This window comes from Zalophus californianus, chromosome 10, assembly GCF_009762305.2.
Source record: "Zalophus californianus isolate mZalCal1 chromosome 10, mZalCal1.pri.v2, whole genome shotgun sequence".
Lineage (NCBI taxonomy): Eukaryota > Metazoa > Chordata > Mammalia > Carnivora > Otariidae > Zalophus > Zalophus californianus.
Genome location: NC_045604.1, coordinates 112527948 through 112544758, shown reverse-complemented (window position 1 = coordinate 112544758; position 16811 = coordinate 112527948). Strand labels below are relative to the sequence as shown.

At 60.1% G+C, this 16811-nt stretch overlaps 1 protein-coding gene across 2 annotated transcripts in view; it reads right to left on the bottom strand.

The window, feature by feature from the left end:
• The window catches only part of LOC118355945 (mitotic spindle assembly checkpoint protein MAD1-like), a 228895-nt gene that overhangs the window by 186141 nt on the left and 25943 nt on the right, over positions 1-16811 (bottom strand). The window contains exons 1-2 of one of the 2 annotated variants that reach the window (XM_035722599.1): positions 5235-5307; positions 4580-4724 (exon numbers count right to left, since the gene is read on the bottom strand). The gene's annotated coding sequence lies outside the window, so the exon portion shown is untranslated. Of the gene's footprint in view, positions 1-4579; positions 4725-5234; positions 5308-16811 lie in introns of those variants that run through there. The other variant, XM_035722600.1, reaches the window with a different exon arrangement.

Sequence of the window (16811 nt, the reverse complement as noted above, 5' to 3'; positions counted from 1 at the left end):
TGCTGGGCCAACTACATGTTCAACAGAGAAACAAATAATCTTTCTGAGAATTTCAAGTGAGGTGTAACTGACACGTAGCATTAGTTTGAGGCATACAACGTAACGACTGGGCGTTTGCCCATGTGGCAAGATGACCACCAGTGCAAATCCAGGTGACATCTGGGGGAAACGAACCTGACACCTACCACCTGTCACACCCGAACATCAATCCGTAAAAGGCGAGACAATAAAGCAGTCAGAGGAGAGCCGCTAACTGTCTCCATGACTTTGGTAGCGACAACTGTGCCCACCCGGGTCACGAAGGCTCAGACAGCGCTGACACAATGGTAAGAGCATCTGTAAGCCGCTCTGCACTCACTAGGAGCTGCTGCTCATCAACAGACACGAGATGGAAGAAGCAAACTGCAGACCAGAGCGCACACGTCTCCAGCTAGAGATTCGTGGTCGGAATACGGACAGAGCCCCAGGAGCGAAGGGCAAGCTGCCTGTAAACCCCCGCACGGGGAGGGCCCACCTTGCTGAGCACTAGCGGACCCAAACAGCAGTGTGGCACGCCTGCAGCCCACCGCGGCACAACTGAAGCCAGAGCCACGAGGTTCTGGCACAGACCCAGGGGCACCCACGGGGCGGGTGTCCGCAAAACAGCCTGCGGTCCCACTGATGCTGGGCGGGGTGCACATCCTCTGCCGGCCAGCAACCACACCCTGGCATGCCCGACGCAAAGGAAGCCACCCGCCCCCCCCCCCCCCATGAGGACCACCATCCCACCAGGGATCTTTCAAGGGAGGGACATCACCACTACCAAACCACGCGCTCCGATCCCCAAGGTGGTCAGTAAGACACCCGTGACCTGCGTCCTCCTCCCAGACACCACTGTATTCTGGAATTTGGGGTGGGGAACAGTTAGGATATAGAAAGAAGAGTTAAGGGAAGCTTTTACTTTCATTTGTTTTTTTAATCGCTTGCTAAAAGTTAGCTTTCACTGCTGAGGTTCTATAAATAACAAAATTCTATAACCGTACTGTGGAATATCAGGGGCACACTGCAAATAGCTCATTTCAAATAGGAAAATGGTTTGTGTTCACCCAGTTCTGGAAGCCAATTTTCAATTGCTTAAAATAGTCATGGTATTTTACCAAGGTGATTACACTCTCAGCTATCAGTAACAATTAAACCCTTAGACTAGAGCCGCTTAATAAGGTCTCAAAATAAAACCGCACACTCCAAGCACTGAACGTGGAAATGTCAAGCACACAAACAGGGCCCTCGACGGGACACAGGCGCCCAGAGCCCAGCCAGCAGGCCTGCGGTCGGCCTGGCGCAGAGCCGCGGCGGGGGCGGGGGCGCTGTACACACGGCTCTGCCCCACAGAGGTGGGTCTCTCCTCAGCAAGGAGAGGGGAAGACCAGCGACCAAACTCCCTTGAGCCCCAAGAACAGCCACCTTGGAGGTGCCCTGAGGAGGAAGCACCTGAACAGGAGCAGGCCCGGCTGGTGTCTGACCAACAGGCCTCGGAGCTCGCGGGATCACCACGAGCGTGGACACACAGTGGGCGTGCACCTGGCACCCCCGCACGCACAGACAGGCCTGATGAACGGCTTCATCACCCCACTGGCTGGTGAGCCGGGCCCCTGCGAGCCGGACCCAGGGCGGCGCGGGAGACTGCTATCGACCCAACAGGAATGTGCCTTCGAGCAACAGTCAACGCATCAGTCAGGGCCAGGCAATCAATACCCACTCTCTCCCGAACTCAGCAAGGCCCATGAGCGCCGCGGGTCAGCGTGGGGACGGAATGAGGCCGGGAAGGGCCATCGGCTTCCAACCTGCTGAGACACGGAGAATGGAAATTTCCTGCCTCGGGACCCAGACAGTCACCTTGTGGGGCAGAAAATGCCCAACAAGGCAGCCAGGCCAAAACCTCACACAGGTGGGGTGCAGTCTGGGCACGGAGGGCCACGAGGTCCGCAGGTGAGGGGTCACACCCACTAGCTCCCGTCGCGAGGCGCGGGTTCGACAGGGATCTCCCACAGGGATTCTAACCACTAGAACCCAAGTGACCTTGGCCAACAGAGAAGGCTCGCAGCGGCCGGCCCCCCGGTGTGGTGCTCGCTCACACACCCACTGAAATGCAGGCTGTGCTGTGCTGACAGGAAGGTTCTTCTCATACCTGCTGACAGCCAACAGGCAGATCTTCCCAGAGGGACTCACTCAGCGTGAACATAGGACCCACTGGCCCCGTGCGCAGTAGCTGCTTCTCTGCGCTCGAATCCCTCCCCTGCCACACGGTGAGCACACCTGCGTGACCCACAGGAGATCTGAGACGGGGAACACTTCGTGTAAGGGACTCAGAGGGTTCCTGCGGCACACGGCGCTGTCACCGAGTCGCGGCACGGGGTGACCCAGAGCCTCCCAGGAGTGGCGGGCACGCACCACATCTGTGACTGGTATTTTTCCTTCTATGATGTATCTTACAAGTGAAGTCTGTCCCTTCTGACCACGCCCACCGATTTTGCCCACCCCAGCCCCTGCCCCAGAACCACCAATCCAGCATCCGTGACTTCAGCGTTTTCAGATTCCACATGGGAAACCATGCAGTATGTGTGCTTCTGACTTCTTGCACTTGGCACAATGCCCTCCAGGTCCCCCCCGGTTGTGACAAATGGCAGGATTTCCTTCTTTTTCTTAGCTGAGCGATATCCCACTGTGCGCCTACGCCCCGTCTTCTCTGCCCGCCCCCCTGCCACCGGGCCCTTGGGCTGCTGTGAACAATGCTGCCTGAACGTGGGACACCTGTTCCACACACGGATTCCGTCTCCTGCGGGTAAATGCCCAAGGTGGGCTTGCCGGATGGTGTGGTGATCCCAGGTTTCAGTTCCTCGGGGACCTCCATCCTGTCTCCTCCTTCCATGGCTTTCACATGCCCCGTGAGCACTGTCCACACGGGAGCCAGTCAGGCTGGCCCACGAGGCTGCTTCAGTGCACGACACCCCTGCTTGTTCTGAAACGGGGACCCAGAGGCACTGAGCGCCTTCCCCAAGGTCACAGAGGAAGGTTCCCCCACTCGTCTCCGCAGGAGAGCCTGAGCTCCCCCCGTCAGGGACTGCAGCCTGGCCTGACCCCCACCTACAGACGTCCCATGCCCCGGCCACACGCAGACCCTCCGTCCAAGCCATGGACGTGCACCCTGGGGCAGGCGTGCCGTCTGCCTCCTATTCCCGCTGCATGCCCCCCCCGCCCCCACATGCAGTCTGGACCCACGCCAGCAGCACTGGCAGCACCTTCGTGCCCACTCCCCCAAATCCTGCACGCGACTTTCACAAACTAAGCCCTCAGGCCCCAGCTCAGCCATGGGGGTGGCGCATGAGGGCATTTCGCATGACTCCCCTGCAGGGACCACCCACAGAGCCAGGAGGCCAGAGGCAACACCAGGGGCCTGTGTGCAGAGGTCGGCCAAGCCTGACGTGGAAGCCCCTGGACCCAGGGCCCTGAGTGATGCCAAGGCTCTTAAGCGACAACATGGCAAGGAATGTGCTGGAGAAGCCATGAAATGACAGGCTTTTCGTAGGTGAAATATAACCTGTCCCCTCAAAGCTTCATAAGCAGGAGGTCCCAGAGGCCAAGAGCATGAGGCACAACTCCTGGCATCCCCCAGACGGACCCTCAGTCCCTGGGATGGGCCCACTCGGCCCACAGTGTCGGGTTCAGGGCAGATGAGAGATGTCTTTGCCCAGCAAGCTAGACACCCCACAACTGCCTGGAGAGCATTTAGGGACAGAATCAGCCTCTCTTCCTGTCTTCTGAAACTTCAGCACTCAAGGGAATGTTTAAGTAACACGCTCCCACAGAAAACCTTAATTTGTGCTCCAGCGGACTCTGTCGAGCCAGACATCGGAAACTCGTCAGGCACAGGACGATTAGAGAGAGCCTGGCCCCACCCACGAGGCTGGGAACAAGAACATTCTGCCCAGGGCATCTGTATCCCAGAGACAGTTCTCGTTCCAAACCACGGGTCACAGACCCACCACCGTTTACCCTGCGCTTGCAGGTCACTGAAGGAAGGGAAGGCCGCCCCCGCCCATAACCCAGGGCGGGACAGACCCTGACTGCAAGAGGGAGCTCAGGTCAGCACAGCCCCCAGCCCTGCCCCTTGCCAGGAGCACTGGGTCACTGGACAGCCATCCGGAAGGGCCCACACCTGGGCCCTCTGAGTCCCAAAGGGACCACGGGGGTTTGGGGAAGTCTTTGTTGTGATTCAAGAACCCCGCGAGCATCCCAGGATAAAAGCGCAGCCTGAGAAAGCTGCCACGACTCTGCTTTTGATGCAGGGAAGCGGACGCTCTTCCGTGGCGGGGAGGGGGTTGGGGGTGGGGACACCAGGCAACTCCACACAAGCCTGACTGGTCAACCACATAAACCACTGTGGTTAAGTGCCCTTCGTTTGGAAGCGATCTTCACAACCATGGGTGCCTGGGAACCAGACACTCCAGCTGGACGTGGCAGGGATGGGCTGGTGGCTGCTGGCCGGGACGGCAGGCCTCCTGAGCAGGGCCAGCCTGGGCGCCCCCGCCATGCCCCGTACCTTCGTCAGCAGCAGGACCCGCTTCTGGAGTCTCCGCGCCAGGGCCTCCTGCGTCTCCCGCTTCTTCCTCTCCTCCAGCAGCTGGCTGCTGACCTGGCGGACCTCCTCCTGAAGCTGCTGCCGGGCCTTCTCCAGCCCACGGGCACTGCACAAGAAAGGCGAAAGGGCAGAGCGGTGAGGCCAGGCCCGCGGACGCCACCCCAGCCGTGGCCCCCAGGACCAGGACACGCTCGTCATGCAGGTCCCGAAATAGAGCCGCACGTGCAAGCGGCACGCTGCCATTTCCTCACTGGTGAATAGCTACTTAGAGCTTTTCAGGAGTGTCTGGATTTCAAAGAGACACCCAGGGTGATCCCAGAACACGGCAGGCAGCGGGGAAGGGGGAGCTCAACCCCACACACAATGGGAAAAATTGTCAGCAACACAGCACTTCGGGAGAAAGCACTTCTGAATGGGCTAAATTACCAGCGAGCACTTCCATCCGGATCACACCAGCCAGATGTGCAGTTGGGCTGGGGGAGCCCCCACCGCCCCGAGCTGGAGCCCATGCCCCCCGCACGGCCCGGCCAGCCTCCAGCAGGAACTCTGGCACCCCGGTGGGCCGGGGCACCCCTCGGTGGCCGCTCACGACAGGCCACAGCCCCCGCACACCAACCTTCCCTGTGGGTCCTGCTTGGGCCAGCCCCCTCCGGGTCGACCCTTCAGACGGCCGACCCCGTCCTCCTGACCGCTCAGGGACTAACACCCAACTCCCTAGCATGGCCGTGAGCAGCTTCAGAGCCTGGTCTTTGCCTCGCTTTCCCCCCAAATGCCCTTAGTCCCTCAGTCCTGTCTGGGGCCGCCCTCTGCTTCTGACGTGCTCCCGAACAGCCAACGGCAGCCAGTACCCGGCACGAGTGGGAAGAGCCTCTGACTCCCAAGACCACGTGGCCTCATGATTCTACACGCGGGGTGGCCGTCCCCAGGGCCTGATGGAGGGGACGATGACCGGGGGAGCCCCGCCGGGAAGGGAGTTCTGCCAAAAGGGAGGCATCCTAGGAAAGGACCCTCAGTAAGGAACTAACCCCTAAGGGCGGGGAAGGAGCCTCTTTCCAAAGGAAATCCGTACAATCTCAAAAGCCCCGGGAAGCGGAGTATCATTTGGACTGTGCCATCAGGGGACTGTGGAGCGCTCACAGAGGCGGGAGGCGGGACCGCGTCAGGCTCGGACCGAGGGCCGCGGAGGGCGCCCAGGGGCTCAGCCACACCTGGCCTCTGACCGCAGCCTTTCAGTTTCGACCACTCGATCTGGAGAAAACCTTCATCTGCAGGGACGGCGGACAATGTTCATTTCTTCTCTCCCACACCTGAGCATGGGGTCTTGTTATTTAATTTACAAGTGAAGGTGAATCACATGCTGAGAGAGCGGATGACAGGCTGGGCCCCTGGCTCTCACTTGCTTTTGGCCGTCCGAGAGTCTCACACCGAGGTGTGACCCAGCTGCACACCTGACCAACCACACCTGCCCCTCCAGGTGCTCCACGACCAGTCATGTAAAAACAGGCACGCATGTTCACTTGTAACAGGGCCATTAAGAGGTTATTTTGAGTTTTAATTCCATCTAAACTCTTCATTGAGCAACCTGATAATCAAGCACTGTGACAGCGACCCCAGAATCACTGAACTCAGGTGGGCAGCTCACAAGGGCTTAGAATTCGTGCTCCGACACGGGAGGCGAATGCGAATGGCCCCGTTCCCTCGTTTGTGCACGCCGTCCAAGCAAGCTGCTCCGAAGCTGCCCTGAGCACTGGCTTGGTGGGGACAGCCTTGGGGGAGTCTGCCAAGCCCCCCACCCCGCCGTGTGGCAGCATGATGCCCTCATAGCCATGTGGGGGTCGGATGGGAGACCACCCCCCGAGAGCAGGTGGCAGCCGAGGGGCAAGCGGGACACAGGACGCCTGCATCTTGTCTGCTGGCTGCCAGCTCACCGAACAGGCCCTTAAAGCACCAGCGGGCCTCAGCCCCCAGTGTCCTACCAGAGCCCACAGCCCAGGCCTGACGTGTCCTAGAAACAAGACTGTCAACTCAGAGGCAGCACCCCCGTGCGTCTGGCGGCCCCCATGGGAAAGTGACTGGACCTTTCATGGCTCTGGAGCTAAGCCCAGGTTAGCAAAGCCCTCGGGCCCAGATAGAAAGAACACCTGCTTCTCCCAGTGGTAAGAGGCTTTCCAGGAAAGCAGGAAGGGAAGGAGTAACACCAGAGGACAGGTGACCCTACAGGGCCAGCTCGGGGCGGGCAGCCCTGCCCACAGCCGTGAGAGGAGCTCCACCCTCAGGGTTGTCAGCCCTGTGCCCCAAGGCCTGCCCTGAGGCCTGACACTTGGTCTGTGCTCAACTGTTCCAAAGAGGAATGAAGGTAAAATCCTCCCGAGGGTACAACAGGGGACACCACCGAACGCTCCTTGGAGGCTTGCCCAGCACCATCAGCGGCCAGAGGCTCCCCCAGCGACAAGCTCTGTGGGCCCAGCACAAACCCAGGGAACGAGAGACACCGGCCAACCTTGTGGGGCTGCAGGCCGACAGGGCAAGAGAAGGTGACACAAAAGGTTGTTGTCACCGCCTGTCAAGCCGTAACCGAGCCAGAATGACAAAGCCCTGACATCACGGAACAGCCGCCGCAGGGGCTGTCCCCCGGGCTGTGGGCGCCGCTGAACCAGCGAGTCAGACCTCCGCAGGGGCCCTGCCGGTGTAGCCTCCCCCCAGCGCCCCCACCGCAAAGCAGAGCGTGGGGAACGGGACTCGGGTCCGCGCACACAACTCAGCCACTGCCATGGGCACAGGACGGCCGGGAAGCAAACACACACAGGCATGACCGGCACGGGAGGGAACGTCCAGGCACAGGCATGCAGGGCAGGGCGCGGGGGCCAAGGGTACGGCTCCGTCACACAGCAAGGGAGCCGGGGGGAGGGACCCCAACGTGGGCAAGGAGGGGGCTCGAGGCAAAGGGTGTCTGAGCAGATGAGCAAATGGGAGACAGGAAGTGCAGACCACCCTCCCCATTTAGCCACCCACCCAGCTGCAAAGGAAAGTAAAGCATGGGCCGGGGAGCAGGCGCCAGGAGGGGCTCACTTCTGGATACAAATTCCACGGGGACAGAGAAACGGCTGGTGGCACACTCAGGGGGCCAGCCCCATGGCGGGGATCCTGGCCTCGCAGGACAGAGGGCGAGGAACGGCGAGGCCCTCAGGCACCAAGAAGGCCCAGCCCCCCACAGGAGCATGGTTTTCTGACGTTTCCACGAATCCAGACCAAAGTGCCCCAAAAGAGTTGTTCAAACCACCAGCCAACAGATGGCCCTGCCCGCTTCCCCACATGCCGAGGGGCAGAAAGGGACCCTATGTGCCTGCCGAGCCCAGGGCCCTGACCCATGACACCAGCGCCTGGACGGCCAACTCTTCCCGCCGGGATGTCTTCTCCGGTGAACCTCAGCCTTTCTGGGGAAGCAAAGAAGAAAAAACTCATAAAACATTAAACTGCTAGTTCCAAGCGTAAGCTGAACTCTGGGGTCACTGGCATTTCCGCAAGCCTTTGGGAGTCCAAAACAAAGTGCTTAGTGCTCGAAGGAGAAGTCGGCATGCCCATCGATCAATGCCTTTTTGAGCTGACGTCTGATGAAGGAGACGCAGTCTGAGCTTCTGAGAACCATCTTGTCCTGCGGCCCCTTAACGTCATCCTCGCAGAAAAGTCCCTGCCTGAGAACATCTAGTTTCAAGGAACAGAGGACACAGCTCACTCTTAAGAGGCAGGAGACATTTTAATGACCATCTTGGAGACACGGCAGATACAGGCTCTAGCCCCACAAAACCTCTGCGCAACCACCCCGCCCCGCCTCCGGCTGTCTGTGTTCTCCCAGGGAAGAGCATCGGCCACCCCCCCCCACCCCCCCGTGCAGAAGACCCAAGGACCGGTCACCGCCTCTGGGAAGGACCCGGACAGGGCAGTACTGTGATGAAGGAAGGACAGTCATCCCCCGGAGCTCCACACCTGGTGTGGGACCAGGGCCTGGCGCCATGTCCTGCCTGCCTCGTAAACACGGAGTGCGCAAATGCCGACAGCCATTGCCAGACTCGAGCTCAAAACAACGACCCCGAGCCGGGCAAACCTTTAACCAGTGCACTCGGACAAGGTGCTGGCACGTAACACGGGATTATGCTGACCACTGCCCAAGAACGTTAACTGCACGGCGCAAGCTAAGCCACCAGGATCTCCAACAGGGCAAGGGACAAATAGGGCAACACGTGCACACTGACTTCTAGCAAGTACAATTTTGTGCAAAACTAAAAAAACATTAACAGAATTTTATTGACACTTTTGCAAAATCCCTCAAACATTTTCCTTAGGACTCTCAAAAATGTAGCTCAAACTGCTAACTTCTCCAATTTAACACACAGGAAAAATCTGGCCCCCAGGGGCTCACTCACTCACAGGAAGGCCTGTGCACCCCACAAGGCCCCTGCCCAGGCCAAACCACCCTCAAGCAGGTGACCCCGTTCTCTGTCTAGGGTATTCGGGCTCCCAGGCTGAGTCAGGATGGATGGACACACACAGGTCCAGCCCCAGGCAGCACAGGCAAGCTCTTGGCTCCATCGAGGCTCAGCAGGGAACGTTGAAAGGCTGAACATTCTAGAAGTCTGTCTGTCCAGCAGAAAGAAGGGGCAAGCCGTAGAATGGACAGGTCAGGGCTGAGGGCCAAGGAGTGGACAGCAGGTCAGAACTAGCTGATCCGACACAGGGAGGTGTAACTCGTGCAGGTCAGGTGCTGCTCCTGGGCACAGGACACCCGCCCTGTGTGACACTAGGCTTGGAGGACACGGCCAGACTCTCAGCTGATATGGGGTCACCAGCAGCTGGATGGCTCGGGGCTGCCAGGATGCAGGGCAGGAGGACACCCAGCCAGAGGGAACCCAAGGAATAGGGAAGGGTGCACAGAGCCCTGGAGGGGCCGAACTCCAGCCAACCCAGAGCACAGCGAGGGGGCAGCGTGGGGGCAAAAGCCGGGGGAGACCCCACCGCCTGGGTGAGGAGGGCCCGCTGGGGCCCAGACACAGAGAAGGGGGCAAGGCGGCTGGCCTCCAGGATCAAGGGGCCGTGCAGGCTTCAGGGGGTCTTAGTGACAGGGAAGGCTTCTCAGAGGCATCCCCAGGTAGAGGGCTGCTTGGTGAGGGTCAGCCTCCAGCCAGAGGGGCTGCATCACTGGCTGCCGGGTCTTGCACCACATGGATTCCCCCGTGGACTTTGGGTTTCCTTCTGGAAGGTGCAGCCGGGGAGGTAAAAGGGATCAGCACGTGTTCAACAGAACACAGACAAGCAACAGGTCACATGCTAAGTGGGCTGACCAGGGCCCCACGCCTCAGCCCCTTCCCGCTCCTACCAGTCCTCTGCCTCTGCCACCCGGGCTGCAGCGCATGGCGGGCACACGGCCTGGAACGCCCTCCCACCTCCTGTGACCGTATCACGGCCTCGATGTGACACCCATCAGATCACCAGCTTCCCTCCCACCGTCCTACTTTAGATCTTTATCGTTTGTGCTCATGTCACAATTTCTATACTTACGTGTTTTCCGCTTAGCACCTCCGTCCCCGACCGTGTTCCTCCAGGCCGGGGAGGCATGTACTCACCACCCCACACCCAAGTGCGAGCCTGAGGTCTTCAAATGCCTGCCTTGCAGTGCCGAAGGACAGCAAGCCTCTGTCCCCGGTCTGGCCCCTAGAGGTCGCCGACGGCCCCGGGGCTCCTGGACTGGCCACGAATGAGAGAAGAACAGGTATCTGGGCCTCAGGAAAGGATGGGAACGGCCCAGCTGGTGGGGCTCAGGCAAGTGTGCAGCGAGGGCCCCCAGGAGTGAAAAGCAGAGGGACACAAATGGGTTTGGAGAGACCTGACCGCTAGGAGGGGAGGGCAGGAGGTGCGGGAGGACCCTGCTCAAGGCCAGGCTGAGGAGAGCTCGCCCTGCCCCGGTCTGGAGGAATCGACCAGCGGCACGCACCACACGCATTCTGAAATGGAATGCCTTCTTGAGTAACCCCGGCAGAACCGTCCAACGGGACAGCATCCCCAAGCCTGGCGCACACATCCTGCAGCCACAAGAAAAGCGTGCCCAGCCATGTTTCCGGGAACGTGGCAGGTGGCCACGCAGCAGCTCGGGAAGGCGGGGATGCAGAAACTCTCTCCCAGAGGCAGCCCTGTGCCGTAGGCGACTTCTACTCCCAATTCCCTGCCAAGTGAGGCTCTGGCCACCACAGGGGACCGGAGCGCCTGCCCGGAAGCCATTACAGCCCACTGCCAATCCCAGAGCACTCACGAGAGCGGGACGCTACCCGTGGCTCTCCAGAGAGCCCTGGATTCCCCTGCTGGAGAGATCCAAGAAAGCTGGTGGGAGCCCGCTCAGCATCTGACTGGTCAGGTGCTCCCAGGAGGCCTGACCTTCCATTTCCTCGCCAGTCAAAAGGAAGCCACTGATCTCTGCCCTGCTCTGCCTAACAGGCAGAGTCTAAGGAGACAGGTACCAAGTGCGAGTGTGAACTCCCCTGCCGTGCGCCTGCCTTCACAGGGAGTGGGGGGCGCTCGGGCAGGTCTCCCTCCTGCTGAATATTCAGCTGGGGTGGAGGGCCGTGGTGCGGCCTTGTCCAGGGCTAGGAAAGGCCTCTCTGACAGGCCCCCGGCTGAGACTCGCACCACGACACGCTTCCCGAAGCGGCATGCGGAGCACAAGGAGAAAGCGGAACAGGTCAGCAGCCAGGGTCTCCACGGAGGCCGGAGCGCAGAGAGGCTGCCCGGCCCGTGGCGGGCCGTGTGAGCACAGGACACCCCTGCACGCCCGGCCCTGCCGACTCAGGAATCAGAGGACAGGGCCCTAGCCCCCTGGCGAGGGAGTGCGCCAGCCCGCAGCCCCGTGTGCACGGGGCGCCCCCCCACCGCGGGGCCAGCCTTGCCCGCACAGGGAGGGCAGGTCTCGGGGACGGCCGTGTGGCCACGGGCTCTGTCAGCCTTGCCGCGTCCTAGCTGTGCCATGATGTGTGCCACGGGCGGGGGAAGGACGGAAGAGGACAGAAGTGGGCGGCGCCTCCTCCGGGGGTCCGGCTCAGGCTCACCGGCGGGGCTGCTGGGCAAGCGAGCAGTGAGCCTCACCCCGGCGCCCCTCCACGCCTGGGCCGCGTGGCGCGTGGCTGTCTTTATGCGTGCCACCCGATTCCCATCCTAAATGTCTCCAAGTGTCATCATACATTTCTCTGAAAAATAAAAATGCAAACCCAAATAACGGAAACAAACCAAAGGTGGAGGAATGGGAAGAACCCGCTCAGAGGAGGGGCAGGTGGTGCGGGCCAGGCATCCGCAGCCCGGCCCCCGGCCGCGTGCCCCGGCACCGCCTCGGATGAGTCTGCTGCCCCAGCATCTCCAGTCGCATGGCCCAGTCCGCACCATATACACTCCTGACAGACCTTGAGATGTGGAAGGAGAATTACCCTGGAGGTTTCAATTCAATCCCACCATGATGAGTAATCTGATTTAGCTGATCTGTTCCCAGCCTGCAAACACACAGGTGGGGCTGCCTCCAAATCGCAGGCGTGGGGATCCCACATGAGGTGAGCCCTGCGTCCCCCTGTGCTGGTGCACCAGGCACAGAGAAGAATGAGCTCGCCACCCACCCACCCAGGCCACCGAGACTCAGCAGGTGAGGACTCGGCAGAGGCAGAGGGCACTCGGACCCTCACGTCCTCCAGGGCCACGGCCACACCCCCCGGAGCTGCCGACTGCATACCTGAGGGTGAGGGTCTGTGCAGAGTCCCAGTCATAACACAGGGAGTCACACAAGGAGCAGAGAGCAGGGCCGGGCGGGGAGCCCGTCCAAAGGTGCCGTGCTCCTGCTCTCCCCCCTGTGCTCAGCTTACCGTCCATCAACTGCTTTTGGAAAGTGTGGCTGGGATACAGCCACACCTGCTCATTCATGTGACGTCTGTGGCCACTTTCATATAACCGATTCTGTGGCCTGAAAGGGCAAAAGCCATTGATTACCTGACTCCCTGTGGACACCAGTTCCCTGCCCCCCACCACAGGTGCTGGACTGAAGGTTTGGAAAGGCCCGAGGAAGGGAGGCAGACAGACCCAGCCAAGGCGCTCCCCACCAGCGTGCTGAGGGCCATGGGCACAACTGCCAGCCTGGAGGGCCTGGGGCCGTGTGCATGTGGCATCCGTTCCTTTCCAAAGAGATGACCCCTGAATGCACCGTTCCGTCATGACTGGCACCTGCTTGCTCACTTCCACACCTTCCTGTAAGACCCCCAGATTCTCTCAGCTGCAAAGGACCAGAGCAGCTCCAGTCTGAGGCCACAGCCACCACGCCCCACGTGACGGCGACCACTGGAGATCTGTCCGGGGCAGCTCCGAAGGCAGGCTGCACGAGCACTGGGGCTCCGTGGAGGAGCGGACCTGGGTGTCCTCCTACCTCCCACGGACCGAACGTTTGGGGCGGGGATGCAGCCACCCTAGAAGGGGCTCCCACCCAGCCTCTCCCAAATTTCCAAGGGAGGGCAGGAGGCCAACAGAGGCCCGGCCAAGGTGAGAGGCATCGAGGTGGGAGAGGAGGTGGCAGATGAGCCGGCAGAATCTCCCCCACGTCTCTGTCTGGCATCAGCCACTCGCCCATTAGCAGCTCCGCAGCTGAGGCACCCGACGCGCCGACAATCGATGGACCGCCGCGGTTCCGCAGCAGAGCTGCGGCCTCACACAGCACAGCCTGCGATCAGCACCTGTGCACCAGCAGTGTCCTTCCAGATGTCCGGCGGTGCCTGATTAATAAAGCCCATCCTGCCTGTTCACTTTCCCATCGATTTTGCTGTCCTTGACCCAAAGCACAAGTCAATACCCATATAGGTGTGGCCCCTTTGTGGGGACAGCCGCTATCTTCCCCAACGCCGGGGAGGAGCCCCCATCAGGGGTGGACACGGGGGCCGCGGGGGGCATGCTGGGGAGGACCGCTCCCTCCCCGGGGGTGACATCCTGCTGCCCGTGGCTGACAAGCTGTCTAAGGGCTGGCACCCCACTAACAAACATCTCTAAAGCATTTCCCATGCTGAACAACAGAAACGAAAGGAGGAAATCATTAGTTTCTCTTCTACGATTTTTTCAGTGAAGCTGAGATGGGAGAAGCGTCTGCTCACCCATCACCGTGTCAACACAGCACCTCACTTATTAACCCCACTTCCTGCTCAGCCCAAGGATCGGGGGCCTGGAGAGCTGACGCTCCAAGCAGTTTATTTCCTCTTGAACTTTAACAACCGACTGAGACAGAAATGACCTTTAGAAGGAAGGGCTAACGCTTGTCAAGACTGCGGGGGCACGGCTCTGCTCCGCAGCAGGAGGGGTGCTGGGCAGGCTCCACGTGTGGAAGCCACTGCCACGGGACCACACTTCTGCGGAGGACCGGGTGCCCAGGCAGAAGGGCTCCCAGCTCCCCCGCTGAGGCAGTGCAGGCTAGCATGGGGGCTCCAGACACACCCAGACGACCGCCTGCATCGTGTTCCCTCGGGCCAACAGGCACGTGGGACATAGCCAGCTTCAGACCTGGCCGAGGACACAAAGACTCCCTGACGCACTGCAGGCACCGCCTCTCCCATCTTCCGGGTGAGCCCTGCACATCACCTTGCAACCTGTGCGCCTGAGGCGGGTTTGAACAAACAGTGCCAGCGGGGGGGGGGGGGGGGGGGGGGGGTCATGGAGTGGTGGTGGACATTCAGCTTTATTCCCCAGACCGGACAAGACGGTTCCAAGTTTGGAAGTGTCTGAATCGATAGTGTAGAAAAATAAAGGCCTGGTATAATTATAAATACTTTGCTAATTATCTGAAATCCCTGGAGGAGAAAAGCAGCCTGGCCAACAGAGAGGACAGTCACGGCATGCCATGTGGCCCCACTGCCACGCTCAGGAGAGGAACCAGTGACCTGCAGGTGGTGGGAGCGGCTGCAGGTGGTGAGCGCCCACAACACCCACCGGGCAGGGGCGGCACAGGGACACCCAGCAGCCCATCCACCAGAGCAGATCCCAGAGGTGGGCACCAAGAACAGCCAGCCTCCCGGGCCATCCCTGCCATGCCCCCGAACCTCCCCGAGGCTTCCACGGCCCAGACCCAGGAAGCGCCGTCAGGCAGGAAGGAAGAAGGCGGCAGACAGGACAGAGGCAAGGGCGTGATCTCAACAAGGGGACCGGCCTGTTGCGGCCCACCTCTCTTCCCACCGGAGACAGGGCCATAGCCCTGAGCCTGCAGGAGGCACGACCACTGGCCCCAAGATAGCCACGGACTCACTGTTCACGAAGCCGACAAATCAGTGCAAGCTGAGTGTCAGGCACCAGCCCAGGGAGAGCAGACGTGGGGGGACAGCCCTCAGGGAGCTCACGGGCAAGACAGACGGCCTGACGACTCTGAGGAGAGACGTCTTACCCCAGAGGCCAAGAGGACAGGCAAAAGGCCTTAAAAACCCATAAAATGCTCCAAGGTCCAGCCTTGCTTTTTCGCACAGACACTAAGGCTCCAGCAACCACCTGTACACAGAAACCAATGACCAGACGATCCCCACACTGTGTCCTGTGGCCCCAAGTTCATCGTGGCCATGCTCCCACACATCAGGCACGAACACCTGGTGACTAGAAGCCCGTGTCCCCCGAAGTGACCCCTTCACGGCCAATCACACAACCGGCAAACTCCAGGGAGCAATGGTGAGTGGGTGCCCCCACTGCAGCACCCCATTCCGACACAAGGGGATGCCACCCCAGGAGCCTGAGTCATGGCCCTGTCCCCACCAAGGAGTGATGAGCACCGAGTGCAGACTGCCCCGAGGTCCCAGGGAGCTCTCGTCTACTCCAGCACTGAGCCCACTCCAGGAGCGCCCTCCACACGCCTGCCCCTCGTCCTCAAACCGCCAGGGGCCAAGGACCTGCCCCGCGCTGTGCATCTGTGCTGTGCATCCCCCCCGACCCCACTTACACAGAAGCGGGGGGCATCTGCTCAACGAGCCTCTCGGTCACTAACACTACAAAACCATTTGTTAAATAACCGACTTGCTTTTTGAGATAAAAATCTACACAAAATGAAGTTCACCATTTTAACCATGTTAAAGTGAACAATCCAGAAGTTTTTAGTATATTCGCAATGCTATGCAAACATAACATGAATTCAAGAAGACTTCTTCACCCCCACCCCCAGATGAAGACTTCTTCATCACCAGCAGCCCCTCCCCAGCCCCGGCGCCCATAACCTCCTGTCTGTATCTGTGCATTCACCCGGTGTGGACGTTCCACCCCCGTGGAATCGTGCACACGGGGCCCCTCTCACTGAACACCACGGGTTAGGTCCGTCCTTACAGTACCTCCACGGGACAGGTGCACCACGCCTGGTTTTGGGGCACGTCACTCGGCGGACATTTGGGTTCTGTCCGCCTTCCGGCTCCTGTGAGCAACACCACTCTGAGCACTCCAGGGCAGGTTTTCAGGTGAACATTCAATCCCCTTGGAAACAGCCCTACATGGACATGCGGGACATGCCTGAGGACCCGTCAGACTGGTTCCCACAGCAGCCGCACCACCTAGCATCCCGCCCATGGTCTGTGAGGCTCCACTTTCCCCACAGCCTCAACCGACCCTGGTTACTTTCCATTTTCTTACGTTCATATTCTAGAGACAGTACGTGTCAGGACGCACGATTAGAGAAGTTCACTGTGCCAGGAGCTACGCCACCCTCCCTCCACCGCCGGCCGTCCCAGCAGATGTGAAGTGGCATCTCACAGTCGTTTCAACGCTCTTCATGGGACTGTTGTACATCTGTAGAAACGTCTACTTAAGTCCTTTGCCCCTTGTGTTTGCAGTTAAATATACATAGCATACATTTTAACCACTGCTAAGTATATACTCCCGGGGCACTGAGCACAAACACTTGTGCACCCGCCACCACCTGTCTCCAGAATGTTCCATCTTCCCACACTTAGACTCTGTCCCCATGGAACACTGACCCCCTCCCCTCCCCCAGCCCCACCATCTACTGTCTCTCTGAGTTTGAAGACATGACTCCAGGGACCTCATACAAATGGGATCCTACAGCGTTTGTCTTGTGTCCGGCTTCTTCCACTGAGCACCATGTCCTCAAGGCCCATCCACGCCGGAGCAGGTACCAGAATTCCCTTCCTTTTAAAGGCTGAGTGATAAC